Source organism: Perca flavescens, chromosome 13, assembly GCF_004354835.1.
Source record: "Perca flavescens isolate YP-PL-M2 chromosome 13, PFLA_1.0, whole genome shotgun sequence".
In the NCBI taxonomy this organism is placed as follows: Eukaryota; Metazoa; Chordata; class Actinopteri; order Perciformes; family Percidae; genus Perca; species Perca flavescens.
This window is the reverse complement of record NC_041343.1, coordinates 22,917,926-22,932,762: the sequence shown is the minus strand read 5'-3', so window position 1 is coordinate 22,932,762 and position 14,837 is coordinate 22,917,926. Positions and strand designations below refer to the sequence as shown.

Here is a 14,837-nt window from a genome sequence, read left to right as displayed (position 1 = left end):
TTCGTTCTTATTCGATCTCGTTACTACCGTTTACGTTTCGGTACCCAACCCTATATATGACACACTGGTATCGGATCGGTACTCGGTATTGGCCGATACGCAAGTTCAGGTATCCGAATCGGTATTGGGAAGAAAAAAATTGTATCAGACCATCTCTAGCTTTATGCAATGTTTTTATGTTCCACCACCTAGTTAGCTGTGTATACAGCGCTTGACAGCCTGTGAGCCTGAGTGTGTGGAGAAATATTCAGTGAAGTAAAGAACATGATACATGAAAGAAACATAACACTACTCAACACCACCAGGTTTTCCACAAAGAGTAGACTATTGGATTTGATTTTGGAGCACCTTTTTTTGTTTAAATGACAAAAATGTATTTTTATTTATGTTTTGAGACATGAAATTCATATGAGTAAGGGAGCCGATAAGGACACATTTGCTAATTAAAGCTGACTGGTTATGTTAACTATATTGTGGTGATTATGACAGCTGTAATGCATTTGTAAGCTATTGGAGAAAGCTACACATTTATTCTTGATAAAACATCACGTTGGAATCAAATAAAATACAGCAGAAGAGAAAATGATATCCATGGTCATTACTCACAGCTGCTCAATCTCTTTCCCAAACAGCTGAAAGTGAAAGCTTAACACCAAGCACGATATAACGTTAACATTTATAAAGCCTTAATGGTTTAAACCTACAAGGCCTGACCAGGTCAACTATGATCCCATAGTATCATAACTCCATACAGGATCAGTATCTATACAACACAGAGGCTCACTGATAATCCCCTGCACAGTACAGCCTTGTCAGTCAGCATCAGTGTGAGGTTTCAAGTACACTTGCAGCACTTACATCTTAAATCCCCTCTTTTTGGTCAATTCCCTGCCTCTTTTCTACTCAGAGAAACTATTTTCAGGAACAGACCCAGGTTAAGAAGATGGACTTAAAACTGCTCGCACCGAGACCTTTTTCAAGTCAAGTCAAGTCATTTTATATATATAGCACATTTAAACGAACAGTTGACCCAGAGTGCTTTACAGGTAGAGCAGGCAGGCAGAAACAATATGCCTTAAAGATACATAATCAAGTGTGCAAGGTACCATGAATATAGTTAGGCAAAGGTAGAATTAATTAAGCTCTTACCACAATATGATCCTGCAGAATTATACAGACACAAATCTGATCATTCGGCAAATGTTTTAAAGCGTGTGGAGTGAAACTAGCCAATTGTCTGCTAAGCAAAAAAAAAAAAAATAAATACAGTGCAAGTCTTGGATCCTGAGAGTTTCCACGATGAAAACTCAAGAGGTGGGTTCGTGAAAAGCCAAGTGACGACAGTCGTGGTGCTGGTGGTGGAGCGGGTTATGGAAACAGCGGGAAGGGGGGAGGGAGAGAAAAGAGAACTTGACTTGTATCTGACTCAGACAAGCACGTGAATGGGACGATTACACCAATACTGCAGCGGATTGTCAAATCACCAACAAAACATGTGGAGTTGAAGAAAATAACAACCCTAAACACAGATAAACACAAGCTGAATAGCCCAGTGAACAGAGGGTAGAAACACTTCCTCTTCAGAAGATGGTTAGTTAGAAATAAGTCTATCAGATGAATCACCATTTCCCTTCCTGGGAAGGATGCCAACTGTGCAGCATGGCAAATGTTTACCACATTTTCTTTTTACACACATCATCACTTTACAAGCGCTGTACTATGAACCCCCAACTTTGGGAGATGGGTATTGGGAAGATCTGCTCCTCCTTTACACTCAACTAAAAAAAAAACATGTGGTGAGGATGGAGAGTCTGGCCCAGAGAGCACCACACCAGCTGCCTTCCCTCCACCAGCCAAACCAAACTGCCACACATACGCACAGAAACAGTGCCACACAGAAATGGAAAATCTGACCCTTTTATGTAATCTTAGCTGCAGTTTTATTTTGCTGAAATGAATGAAGTAGTCTTAAGAACCTTTTGTGTCTGCAATAAACTATCTTAGGCAGTGGGGAAAAGAGAACATTCATACTTTATCAAACATCTTCACTGGCTAAAGACATGTTGGTATATGTGAATGTTGGTTACCTAATGGTTGTGTTGTTTTGGCTTAAGGTGCTAAAAAGCTATTTTCTAAATGTTTTATTCATGAGAAAAAAAAATTCCTACTTGAAATATTCACAGTGATGAAGACCATCATCAATATTAGCCTCTGACATTTTGATGACTGCCTATTATGTTCCATAAATATACAAAATTCTACCACTCATGCTTTGAAGTTGTGGGAATTTGAATGTTCATCCCTGCTAATTACACTGTACCTCTTTCCCAAACTAGCTGTTGGGTTTCACAAATTTAAAAGACTCTTAAAACACTCATCAAAATAATTTCCTAAGTGTTTCCACTCCCTCTCATTACCAACTCGTTTTGTACTCATCTGTCATTTTCCTTGCTCGACAAGAAAACTGCACCTTAGGAACATGCTCTCGTTGACTCAGCTATTAGCATTTCTCTATATTTAATCTTAATTATTCAAGCTATAAGATTTAAAAGTTCGACACTTAGAGCTACTCAGCTTTACATTACCATTTGAAAGTAATTTGTCTTTCATGCTTCTGCCTCTCTAACTTCTCCCCCACTATCCCCTTATCCATCAGGACACACCGGCCAGAGAGGTTTATGTCAGCAGATGTTAGGGACGGGACACACAAGTACTGAGCTGAACTCACTTACTGCAGGTTTTCTGCCTGACAGAGCTCAACTGATAGCTAAGGTTTGAGGGACGGCTTCTAATTTTAGGCAGGCACACAAACATAAATGTGCAAATACAAACAGGAAGAAGCATGTAAATGAATACTGCAGCTCTGGTTCTTTGCACAAGTTCAAATAGATGATGCACCCACCCTCATGGCCTACGCATCGCTGTCGTCTACATGGCCTTATAGCCACAGGCGGGCTGTCAGAGGGCCAAAATATGGAACAGATAGCTGATCTCTTTCATCAATCTGTTCAGACAGGCAGCTCTGCTCCGCTTCTCACACGGTCACTGCTGCATAAATCAGAAGCGAGCAGCGTAGCTCTGTGCTTTCAAACTATTTTGGCGTTTGCATAGGAGACCGTTTGAGACTGCAAAAGACAAAAAGCACCAAGTGTCTTACAGCTGGGCTCGCGAGCTATATCTTGCCTCTGGGACTTGAGGAATTAATTTGGTTTTTGTTTGGTTTGGTTTTGTGCACGCCTCATGTTTCTTGAGCCCCCGGGGCCACGTACGAACCAGGTGAACCTGGAATGCATGGTTTCTCTGGTGAGAGCAATACAAACATCAGCAAAATGTAACCACTACTAAAGAAATGGGACTCATGTGTATGCTTTATTATTCCTGGTCAGATGAAAAAACAGCCATCATCCTTTAAAGGTTTCCTTAAATAGAGATAGATAGGCCTAAAAGCAACCATTAATGTTGGGTGTGGGGGGGCACAGTGGCTGACGAAGGATTTAGTGCACATGGTAAGCAGTTAAGCCATAGCCTAGAAACTGTATCTGTATACCCAGAACAGATGCTAAAGTAACATTTGTATAATTTTCATAGATGCAAGAAAAAAGTGACAATGTGCATACAGCATTTTACAGTAGTATTGTCAAAAGTAAAAAAAAAAAAAAAAAAAAAAGTATAAATGCAAAAACTACATGATTAAAAAAAAAAAAATCAGAGAAAACTTTTTTAAGTCCATAGGCATTTAGAGGACATTAGATGTCTTATTCAAATCCACTTGTACGGCTTGTCTCCCAGACAATAAAATAACTCTGTAAATGAGCACGTGCCAACATTCACATATAGTTTGAATATGTTACATGGAAAATATCATGGTGTGTCACATTGAATCACAACGTCGGAAGCCAACTCACTATGTTATCACAAAAGTTACATATACAGCCAAACCTTTGCAGCGACCTTACACTGACACACACATACAAACACCAGACACACAGAAATCCCTGCCAGTGAAATGTATCTTATCTATAACCCAATGTAATTTCTAGTTAACAGTGGACTGACTGGATGGAAGACTATTGGACTGAGCTCACCAACTGCCGATTAGGCCACAGAGGCTGGCAAAATAAACATTTCTCTCACTTACTCAACTCTAGGTACTTGAAACTTTCTCAGCCCTTGGACAAATATAGTTTCTGCCTTGAAAACCAGGCGAACGAAGAAAAAAAAAATAGGCTAATGCAGTCCAGACCACCCTAGTGAAAAACAAATCTAACCATGGTGACCGATAAAGATTGAATCCAAGAGCATTTAAAGCAAATCTAAGGACTGTATATTAAACTAACACTTTTACATATGTCAACATACAACATTTCTAATTTGGGGAAAATTGCTCTAATTATATTACAAGATTACAAAAAAAAGCATGTTGTGAGTAACAGAGTTCAGTTGGTCGATTTGTTGCACTAAGCTTTGGGCTCGGGTCAGATTATTTTTCAAATGTAAACTTAATGTAACTCAAATTCGGCAGTACCAAGCGGGTTTAGTGAAGTCAGGTCTGAAAGGCTCTAGTTAGAGATCAGATAGGGAAAGACAGAACACACTATCCGTTTGTCATCTCTCTTTCAAAAAATGATTCCATTTATTTTATCTTTTTGAAATATAGCTTTTATAGCTGCTATTATATAGGAACTCAAATTTAAAAAAAGGTAATTTAGAGACCTAACCTGGTGCTTCTTGCTATTTCTAAGTTCAAAGTCATTGATGTGAAGTCCAACTTCTTCTTAGAAAATGTATGAAGTACAAAAGCACATTATAGCATACTATTGTCCACCTTGCATAGTCATCACATTATTGTTATTGCGAATGGCAGACACAATAAGTGATCACTGACATCACTAAAACTTAACCTCACTTTAACGGTCTCATAGGATTTGTGTGGAAGTTGTGTCCACATGGAAAGATCAATGTGTCTCCAACTGCTCCTCCGACATGCCTACTGTGTCTGCTCAGTTGCTGAGTTAATGTGCTTTCTCTCATGTTTACAGCCCCACTTATCCTTCTACTAAACACACCCACTTATCCTTCTACTAAACACACTGTCAGTCAGCCATTGAGGGCTGATCTAACCCTTATCAATGAATGGGACTGGGTGGGCACCTGGACCTCCAATTGGGAGCAGACAAAGTCACTTCCCAGTTCATGACTTCTACACAGAGCAAGGGTGGAAATCCGCATGGCTTTTGAAATTGCTTATTTTGTTACCGGCGATGAATCAATTCAGTCACAAGTGAATATTGTACAATTTAGATGGTTTTTAGTCTCGCAAGATGTTCATTGTCATACCATGGAGAGAGAGAGATATATCATATATATATATATATATATATATATATATATATATATATATATATATATATATATATACAGTGGGGGAAATAAGTATTTGACCCCTTGCTGATTTTGCAGGTTTGCCCACTTACAAAGAATGCAAAAATCTACAATTTTAATCATATGTACATTCTAACAGTGAAAGACAGAATCCCAAAGAAAATTCCAGAAAATCACATCATATGAATTTATTAAAATTGATAACCATCTGATGAGGAAAAACAAGTATTTGACCCCCTGGACAAACAGCATGTTAATATTTTGTAGAAAAGCCATTATTGGCCAGCACAGATGTCAAACGGTTTTTATAGTTGGTGACAAGGTTTATGCACATTTCGGCAGGGATGTTGGCCCACTCCTCCCTGCAGACAGCCTCCAAATCATTCAGGTTCCGAGGTTGTTGCCTGGCAACTCGAATTTTAAGCTCCCTCTAAAGATTTTCAATCGGATTCAGGTCTGGAGACTGGCTAGGCCACTCCAGAACCTTGATGTGCTTCTTCTTCAGCCACTCTTTTGTTGCTTTGGCGGTGTGCTTAGGGTCGTTGTCGTGCTGAAACACCCATCCTCGACCCATCTTCAGCTCTCTCACTGAGGGAAGGAGATGTCGGCCCAGAATTCCACAATACATGGCCCCGCCCATCCTCCCCTCAATACGATGGAGTTGTCCCTGGCCCCTTGGCTGAAAAGCACCCCCAAAGCATGATGTTGCCACCACCATGCTTGACGGTGGGGATGGTGTTCTTTGGGTTGTACTCGGTGTTCTTTGCCCTCCAAACACGACGAGTTGAGTTGAGGCCAAAAAGTTCTATTTTGGTCTCATCTGACCACATCACCTTCTTCCAGGCCTCTTCTGAGTCGTCCAGGTGGTGAATGGCGAACTTCATGCGGGCCTGTACATGTTTCTTCTTGAGCAGGGGACCTTGCGCGGCGCTGCAGGATTTCAATCCATGACGGCGTAGTGTGTTACCAACGTTTCTTTTGTAACTGTGGTCCCAGCTGCCTTCAGTTGATTCATCAGTTCCCCCTTGTGGTTTTGGGATGATTCCTCACCGTTCGCATGATCAGGGACACCTCACGAGGCAAGATCTTGTGTGGAGGCCCAGACCGAGGGAGGTTGGCGGTGGTGTGGTGCTTCTTCCATTTCCTGATAACTGCACCGACAGTTGATCTTTTTCTCCAAGTTGCTTTCCGATTCTCTTGTAGCCCATCCCAGCCTTGTGCAGATCAACAATCTTGTCCCTGATGTCCGTGAGAAAGCTCTTTGGTCTTGCCCATGGTGGTGATCTTGGATGCTGGTTGTTTGGGTGTTGACAAGTGTCTTTTATACAGGTAACGAGGTGAGGCAGGTGTATTTGATGTAGATAATTGGTTTGGATTGGGGCTGTGTCTTAAAGAAAGACTAACTGGCTTGTAGGAGCCAGAATACTTGCTGTTTGTCCAGGGGGTCAAATACTTGTTTTTCCTCATCAGATGGTTATCAATTTTAATAAATTCATATGATGTGATTTTCTGGAATTTTCTTTGGGATTCTGTCTTTCACTGTTAGAATGTACATATGATTAAAATTGTAGATTTTTGCATTCTTTGTAAGTGGGCAAACCTGCAAAATCAGCAAGGGGTCAAATACTTATTTCCCCCACTGTATATATATATATATATATATATATATATATATATATATATATACATACTGTATATGTCAAATGCTTAAAATGGCAGTTTCAGAGGCAACCTGTTGCTACTGGCCCTTTGGCTCAGTTCATGAGCACTGGAAATATCAAATCTTTTCACCACTCAACTAGAGGCCTCCTGCTAGCTAAGTTGTTTCTTTGTTGCAAGTTGGCTGAATTAATACTGACAAGTAGTAAGCTACTATGGTTGGTTAATTTCTTTCTGTGTTAGACTTTTACTTACTCGTTTGCTGCCACTTATCAAGCATGTACCCATTATAGATAGTATAAAATAAGATAACATGAAAAAGAAGACATTTAGGCTAGAGTACTTTATTTAGCAATATTTTGGCAATCATTAAGGCCAAAGAAACCAATATAGTTTGTAGAAAAGATTAGTTTGCAAATCTGCATAAGAATTAGACATTACATTCTTAAATGAATTAATGCCGGGGGTTTGAATATTTTGAAAACTTTAGTGTTGTAAGAAAGTGATGTGACATGTCCCAGTAGTTGTGTGTCAGCTATGGTTCTGATAAGAATGGAATGAGTGGCAATGAACTGATCCGATAGAAGTGTGTGATAAATGCTGACAAACACTGTGCACATAAGAGCAGCATGTACAGTAGTTAAACACAAAGGACACAACTTAGCCAGCATTACTTTAAAACACAAAATGCATTAAATGACACTAGTCATATATTCCCAGATGAAAATGTTTCTATTCTGCCACAAGCAGTTGGTTTCAGTTGAACATTTGGTTACCGTAGCAACATCTACTGGCCCAGTCCATTGCTGCTTAACTGACTGCACCCAGCCTTTTGTCAGATCTGTAACCAAGCAAATACTGACATTAGGGTTGCCGCCCATCCCTTAAAATGTGAAATCATCCCGTATTTCAAAATAAAATTGTGCGTCCCGTTCCTGTGGAAGCCACAAGTCCATATGAAATCAACGCTGTTTTAAGAAAAATATCTTTGGCGTCCTTTATCTATTTATTTTTGCATCAGTTTAATACTAACCAAGATAGCCATTATACTAGTTGAGACTAAGTGTTAACTGTTTATTGTTGGGCTAACATACATTTTACTGAATTTACTTTTAATATATTGTGGACTTTGTTTACTGGGGCAGCAACTAACAATTATTTTTATTATCGAATAATCTGCTGATTACGTTCTTAATTAATCGATTAGTCATTGGTCTACAAAATGTCAGAAAATGGTGAAAAATGGCCATCAAAAATTCCCAAAGCCCAAGGTTACGTCTTCAAATAACTTGTTTTATCCGACCAACAGTACACCACCCAAAGATATTCAGTTAACAATCAGGGCAGTCTAAGAAAACCAAAAATTAGGCTACAAACATTCGAGAAGATGGAACAAGATGATTTTGGTGTTCTTCTTTTCTTTAAAAATCACTTTAAACTTTTAAATCGGTTATTAAAATAGTTGCATATTAATTTTCTCACTCGAGTCACTCGACTAATTGATAAATCAACTAATCGCTGAAGCTCTAATGTTTACTAATTTAACTGTCTTACCCTATAGTGACTTGTTGATAATGCTATGTTTTCTTCCTGGCATTTAAGGGACAATGTTACTGAAGTGATGTGACAGCTAATCTATACTTTTGTGAATCCAATTTTCTGTAACTGTACAAATTAATTTCAACAATACCTTTGGTCTAACACTTGAAATCACCATCATTGAGTGTGTTATCCAATAATGTTTTCACTGTTGCACTTTGCTTACAGTAAAAACCTAAAAAAGGTTTCTGTACATCTAGAAGGCATATTAATATACATACTGAAGGCTAGGCCATCTAACCCTGCCATATACAACAAAGAAAAATAAAAGAAATTCCCATGACTTAAATAATAGTGTAGCTTTAGTCAAGCTACTTATACTGTATGTCTGCAATGCCCCAGCTCTATTATAAGGTTTCTCATTAAACACAAATCTTGTGACCCCATTTCTTCCTCCAAGTCTCTCTCCCCCACAGCCTTTTTTAATCTCTTTCACATTAAGGCCCCCCCACACACACACACACACACACACATTTCATCGTCCAGTACCACACACATTGCCACTCAGTCAATTCAATATAAACGGCTGTAAAACCTTCAAGAAAAACATTTCCTGTGTGTCACAATAGCGACTCTGAAATATATTGAAAAGACACCAAGAGCGATACACTGTTTTATTTTCAATACTGGACGCACGCAGGTAGGACGTGGGTGAGACATTCTCCAACTTATGCTCTGGGGGAGTAGCTTTTCTTTATAATGAATGAGCCGTCAAGTTTGGGTTCCTCATTCACGGTTTATTACAATCGTGATGCGACAGGCGGGAAAGTTCAGGAAATCCAGCTGTCACATTCCCGGCATTCCAGAGGTGAGCACTCTGCATTCTTTTCATACTTGTCAGCAAAAGGAGTTGACCGAACAACCCAACAAGTGAAATTCAAACCAAGCCAGTCTACATGGGTATATCCCTCGTCATGACTTTTGATATGACATGACAATTCAAAGCTCACCTGGGTCAACCCGGGAACAATGCTTAACAATTACCTTAAGTGCTAGAAATGGGCGGGGCTTTTCACCTCAACTGCCTGTAAACAATCACTATTCAGTGAACAGCTGAACATCACACTGCAGTCCATCTGTATACCAGCAGAACTCCTATTTTGTTGTTTTATTTTAGGATTGTTTTGCAGTGATTACGTTCTAAAGCACAAATAAATAACTATCAAACACTTCTCAGATGATTATGTGCTGAGCGATTCTCCTCCTCTGCATAGTTATTACAGCAGCAGGAAAAGGAAGTAGGTTACTCTAGTATTGATTTTATTTTTATATATTTAAGACGAGGGGAGAACATTTCTCTTTGTTTGATTTCATTAAAAGTAAAGTTGGGCTTTGTTTGTTGGCTTCAGGACTCATTTAAAAAAAAAAAAAAAAAAAAAAAGAGAGGGTGATTCACTCTACCCAGCAGCTGCACTGAACTGTAGACGGGTGTCAGAGAGAGGGAGTGAGAGAGGCTGTGCCAAGAGAATTAAACAAAACATATTTTCATATGTTTACGTTCTACGCTGGGTTTTTACAGGCAGTTTTGCCTGTAAAACTCCGCTACCGCTCTGCAAAAGGCCGACAGGTGAACGTCCAGACACCCACTGCCAGCGGACGGTTCAGAAATAAATCAAACTGCTCCGCTCTGCTGTTGTTGAAGCGGCCTGTGAAAATCAGTCACAGGTGAAAACTCAGCATAAAGCACAGTGAGAGAAAATGATGATGTTGTTTTTTCAAAGTGTACGGCGACCTGTGATGACTGCCCCACTGTCATTTCCAACCAATCACATCATTTGTCCCGCCCCGGCTGTTAGCTAAATCGACCCTAGTCCACCCTGATCAAACCCACCCAAGACGAGTAGATCGAGGAGGGCTTACCCATTCAATCACACAGTCGACCTGGGTATAACCCTGGTTGAGCCATCGGTGTGAAAGGGGTACGAGTGAGACGCGAATCAACGTGGACATGATCAGCAAAATGATTCAATAAGAGAATTCATTTCTGATCAAGCAGGGACACAAGTGAAAGAGGGAGTGATTAAAAATAAAAAATAAAAGACTGCTGAAATGAAACAAGCAAATAACTGGACAAGAGGCGAACATTTGAGTAAATGACTAAGCAATTGAGCATGCAAAGGATGGAATAAACAACTGAATAAACCAGTGATTCATAAAGTGATTAAGACAGCAATTGAGTAAAATGGGTGGCTAAGGGATGGAGCAAAATAATGTGTGAGTCAAAATAATGGATAGTTCAATAATCGACCTGACAGGACGGCGGTTGTGTTGCTTGTGCTTGCAACATGCATTTTATCATCACCTTGTAGAACTTGCACTACTCATAAGTCTTTGGAACCCAAACCACCCGTGCCTCAGGGATATACATCTATACTTCACAATGCTCACAAACTATTTCATGTACTCCAGCTCTGGTTAACCATATGTTGCTCAATCACAGTGTTGGCCTCCAGATGCATACTTCGCAATTTCCTGTGCCTTTAGTGGAACATCGGTTACTGCACAAACTTGCAGATACTTCAATTAAATACTTATATATGGAGTAGAGATGCACAGATTACAACTTAATAGGCCGATTCAGTCATTTTTTTCTAAACACTTTACAACACACGCAAATATTTATTTTCTATCTTTTCTTTAATAGAACATTTTGCACAGAACATAGAAAAAAAATGTAACAGATAATGGATCACTATAAAATAGAACTATATCAATTACTCCTGGTGTGGGAAATTCACACACATCTAAAAGTGCCAGGTTAGAACCATTTCCTTCTTTTCACATCCAATATCCAACAAAAAAAATGTGATTTTTGGTTTTTGGTGTCGTCCCTCCACGCCCTACTTTTTCCTTGCAGGTGTTGCATATTGCAAACTTGTTATGTTCTGCACACACGCTGAAGAATTTCCAAACAGCTGACATGTTGCAGGTTAATTCACGAGGTTCCCTACATGTGCGAGAATAGCGCGGAGGCACGCTTCACACCGCGAGCGGGTTTGCGCGACACACGGTGGAGAAGTTGAGAGAAAGAAAAAAGACTCCGTGTGTGCGTGCTATCGGTGCATCTCTAATATGGAGTGTACATTCCTGTACTGTAACATGTAAGTATACAGAGGTCCCTTAAAATGTTCAAAACATCCATGAACCAATGAGACCAGAACATATTTCTACGCAATGGGTATGTTTTACATCTAATTCGGATACTTGGTAAAAGGGCGCCAGTTAACAAGTGACTGCGTGCACAAACACATCAGGACTAAACAATGACAAGGTAGAAGAATCTGTCCTTTCCAGCCTGGCTTCATTTTTGTAAAAAAAAAAATGCGAGAAGTGAAAGGCAAATGAACTTGGCCTCGATCTCTCAGACAGCAATGTTGTCCGTATAAATCTAGCAGCAAGCGTCTTGTTTTTACTTAACAATACACTGTGGAATGATCCCTTATCTGTCCAAAGTTAGCTTCACCTGCAATAGATTAGCTTATCTCGGTTTTTGAATATTAAAATAACAGGTCAACTGCTGCACAGTGTTTGAGACATGTTGAAATGAAATAAGGATAGTAGATTAAAAAGAAGATCAGATTTTCAGACAAAATATTTCAATGATGTATTTAAGACTGGTTCAGCAGAAAATCCTATGCTGTTCTACTTTAGCATTTTTCCTGCATAACAGAATTTACATTTTTAGCAACACAAACTCTACACATTTATATACTAAACCTTATGTACAACTTTTAAAAGAGATCCATAATGAAGAGACAAAATAAGGCAAAAATATGTATGTGGACAATTGCTAACTTTCCTATCAACTTTTTCATTAATACCAATACTGTTTTTTCAAGGTACCGATTATTAGTAGTTAATGAAACCAATAACAGATTTTTGGAACCGATATGCATTTACAGTTAAAATTAAAATCTTTAGGTCAAAATTAAGATTTTGGAATGTCCAACACAAAACTTTGTTCAAATGCTTTAAGTAATTATTTATTAATAAATTAGAAACTTTCAACCTAATACACAGTAAAAGAGAGTCCGATAGGGTTGTGGGCGGGACCTTAAGTCAGACTCAGTGGTGAGTGAAACCGAAGCAGTGAGACAGACACCGAGCTATAGCCGAGCCAAAGTAGCGCACTTTTTAATTCATTAACTTTATCGTTGATCAGGCAAATAAAATGCTGATACAGATCATCTGCAAACTGCCAAAAAACGGGCAGATAATCGGTCCATCCACCAATATATCACTCAAAGTAAGACAGAGCAAAGCATTTGAACACAATTTAAACGATTGTTTTTTTTCCCCTAAAAGGCTGTGTAATAATAGCTGATAAAATATTAACACCCTGGTTTTGTTTAGAAAGAGGTGAGGTGTTGGGGCAGAGATGAATGGGAAGCGGAGGGCAGACGCCAGTCAATGTGGACAGTGACTCAGTGTTTCCACAGTGGGATCTGCCAAACAAGGGGCCTCCCACAACACTGCTTCTGTCAGCGCTCCAGACTCGATCACACTCAATGGAAGCATCTGGCAGCCAGTCAATTTCAAATGGATGGGAGTTGACAGTTGATGCAGACTTCTTAGCTAGTTACAGCTAAGCAGGAAGTATTTTTGTGATCCAAGTGACTGATTGAGTCATACATACACTTCTGGGTTGGCCCCTGCCAAAGTGGTGGGTGAAGTGGCACACTTGGCAGAAACAACCAAGGAGAAAGCCTAACTGTATCCATTACCCACTTACCCATGTCCCTTTACTACAATGACGGATTTTATGTCTGTTTGACTACAATTTTCAGGAAGTGTCTTATAGCCCCTTAGCACTTGCTTTGAAATATTACGTACTTCTCTATAACGTTAAAAATCATAAAAAATACCGATTTTGGATCAAATATTGGCAACTTTTGATTGGTGCACTGAAGTAGGTGTCATCAACTTTTCCAACTGAGCCATGTCGACTTAAAACCAGAAATGGAGATGTAAAATAACCAGAGCTGCTCTTACTTATGGTGTTTTTCCATTACATGGTACCTGCTTGACTCGCCTCGAGTCTATTCGCTTTTTTTTGGTACCTGCTAACAGGTGCTTTATTTAGTATCACACCCCTCGAGGTTCCAAGCGAGCTGAGGCGATACCAAAAGGTGACGTGAAAACCTGCAGACTACTGATTGGTCGGAGAGAATCGTCACTAATCACTGCGTCATCATAGCTAGCGACAGATGGGGGGTGTTCTGAACAAACTCGCCATTTTAAAATAGTTTAGCCAGCAGTGTTTTTTTGCTGCCTCCAGCTTCTTTTTGAAACAAAATTTGTCTTCTGGCAAACAGCCACATGCCGAAAATCAGAAACGACACACCTTCCACGTTCTGTGTTGCGTTAGGTCACGGAAGTTTCCTGCGGCGTCGCTATGACGACCAGCCACATCAGTGTTTCCCACACATAGACTAATGTGTGGCGGTCCGCCTCACTATCAACACCGGCCGCCGCACATCGTCAACACAGCGTCTGTCTCCATCGAGGAGAGAAGACGGCTGGCGAAATTCACAAGTTCATGAAAGGTTGGTATCTATCTTGTGAACACCTTTACACAATCACACATTCACAATCACCGACCCAACTCTTAGCAAACAAGCGATTGCGCCGGCTTTAGAAAGTTAACTAGTCGCAAGTTTGCGGTAAAATGCAGTTGGGTTGTCGAGGTCAAAACACTAAACGTAGCAGCTGTGAATCAAATTTTTTTTTTTTAAATTTAACCTTTATTTAACCAGGTTAGTCTCATTGAGATATAAAATCTCTTTTTCAATAAACTTATTATAAATAATGTTATGTCATTTTTTACTCTTACAATGAATGTTTGTTGCTTCAATCCAGATGAGTATTGAAAAGTATTTTCGGCGACTGAAAAAGGCATGTGTTGAAGATGAGGACCAGTCTGAACCGGAGGTATCAGTCTGAAACAGAGCTCAACAGTCCGACCAGTGGAATTAGTTATGTTATTAATTTGTTTACAATATTTTTAGGCTTCAACCAGTGAAAGACGGGGTCACGGAGATAAAGAGATAGATTCGTTAAGCATTGAAGTAGGAGAGGAGGACAGTACAGCGAGTCCGAAAATAAGTATAAGTATTCCTCCCACCCCCGCTGCCACAAATTGCTTTCTATTCTGTGGGAAACACTGCACGTACTAAATCTGCAATGGAAAATGAAGG

At 39.7% G+C, this 14,837-nt stretch overlaps 1 protein-coding gene across 4 annotated transcripts in view; it reads right to left on the bottom strand.

The window, feature by feature from the left end:
• The window catches only part of rapgef6 (Rap guanine nucleotide exchange factor (GEF) 6), a 159,497-nt gene that overhangs the window by 127,163 nt on the left and 17,497 nt on the right, over positions 1 to 14,837 (bottom strand). The window contains exons 1-2 of one of the 4 annotated variants that reach the window (XM_028595454.1): positions 1,268 to 1,334; positions 1,150 to 1,161 (exon numbers count right to left, since the gene is read on the bottom strand). The exons of the other annotated variants lie outside the window; for them this stretch is intronic. The gene's annotated coding sequence lies outside the window, so the exon portion shown is untranslated. Of the gene's footprint in view, positions 1 to 1,149; positions 1,162 to 1,267; positions 1,335 to 14,837 lie in introns of those variants that run through there. 4 annotated transcript variants of the gene reach the window in all.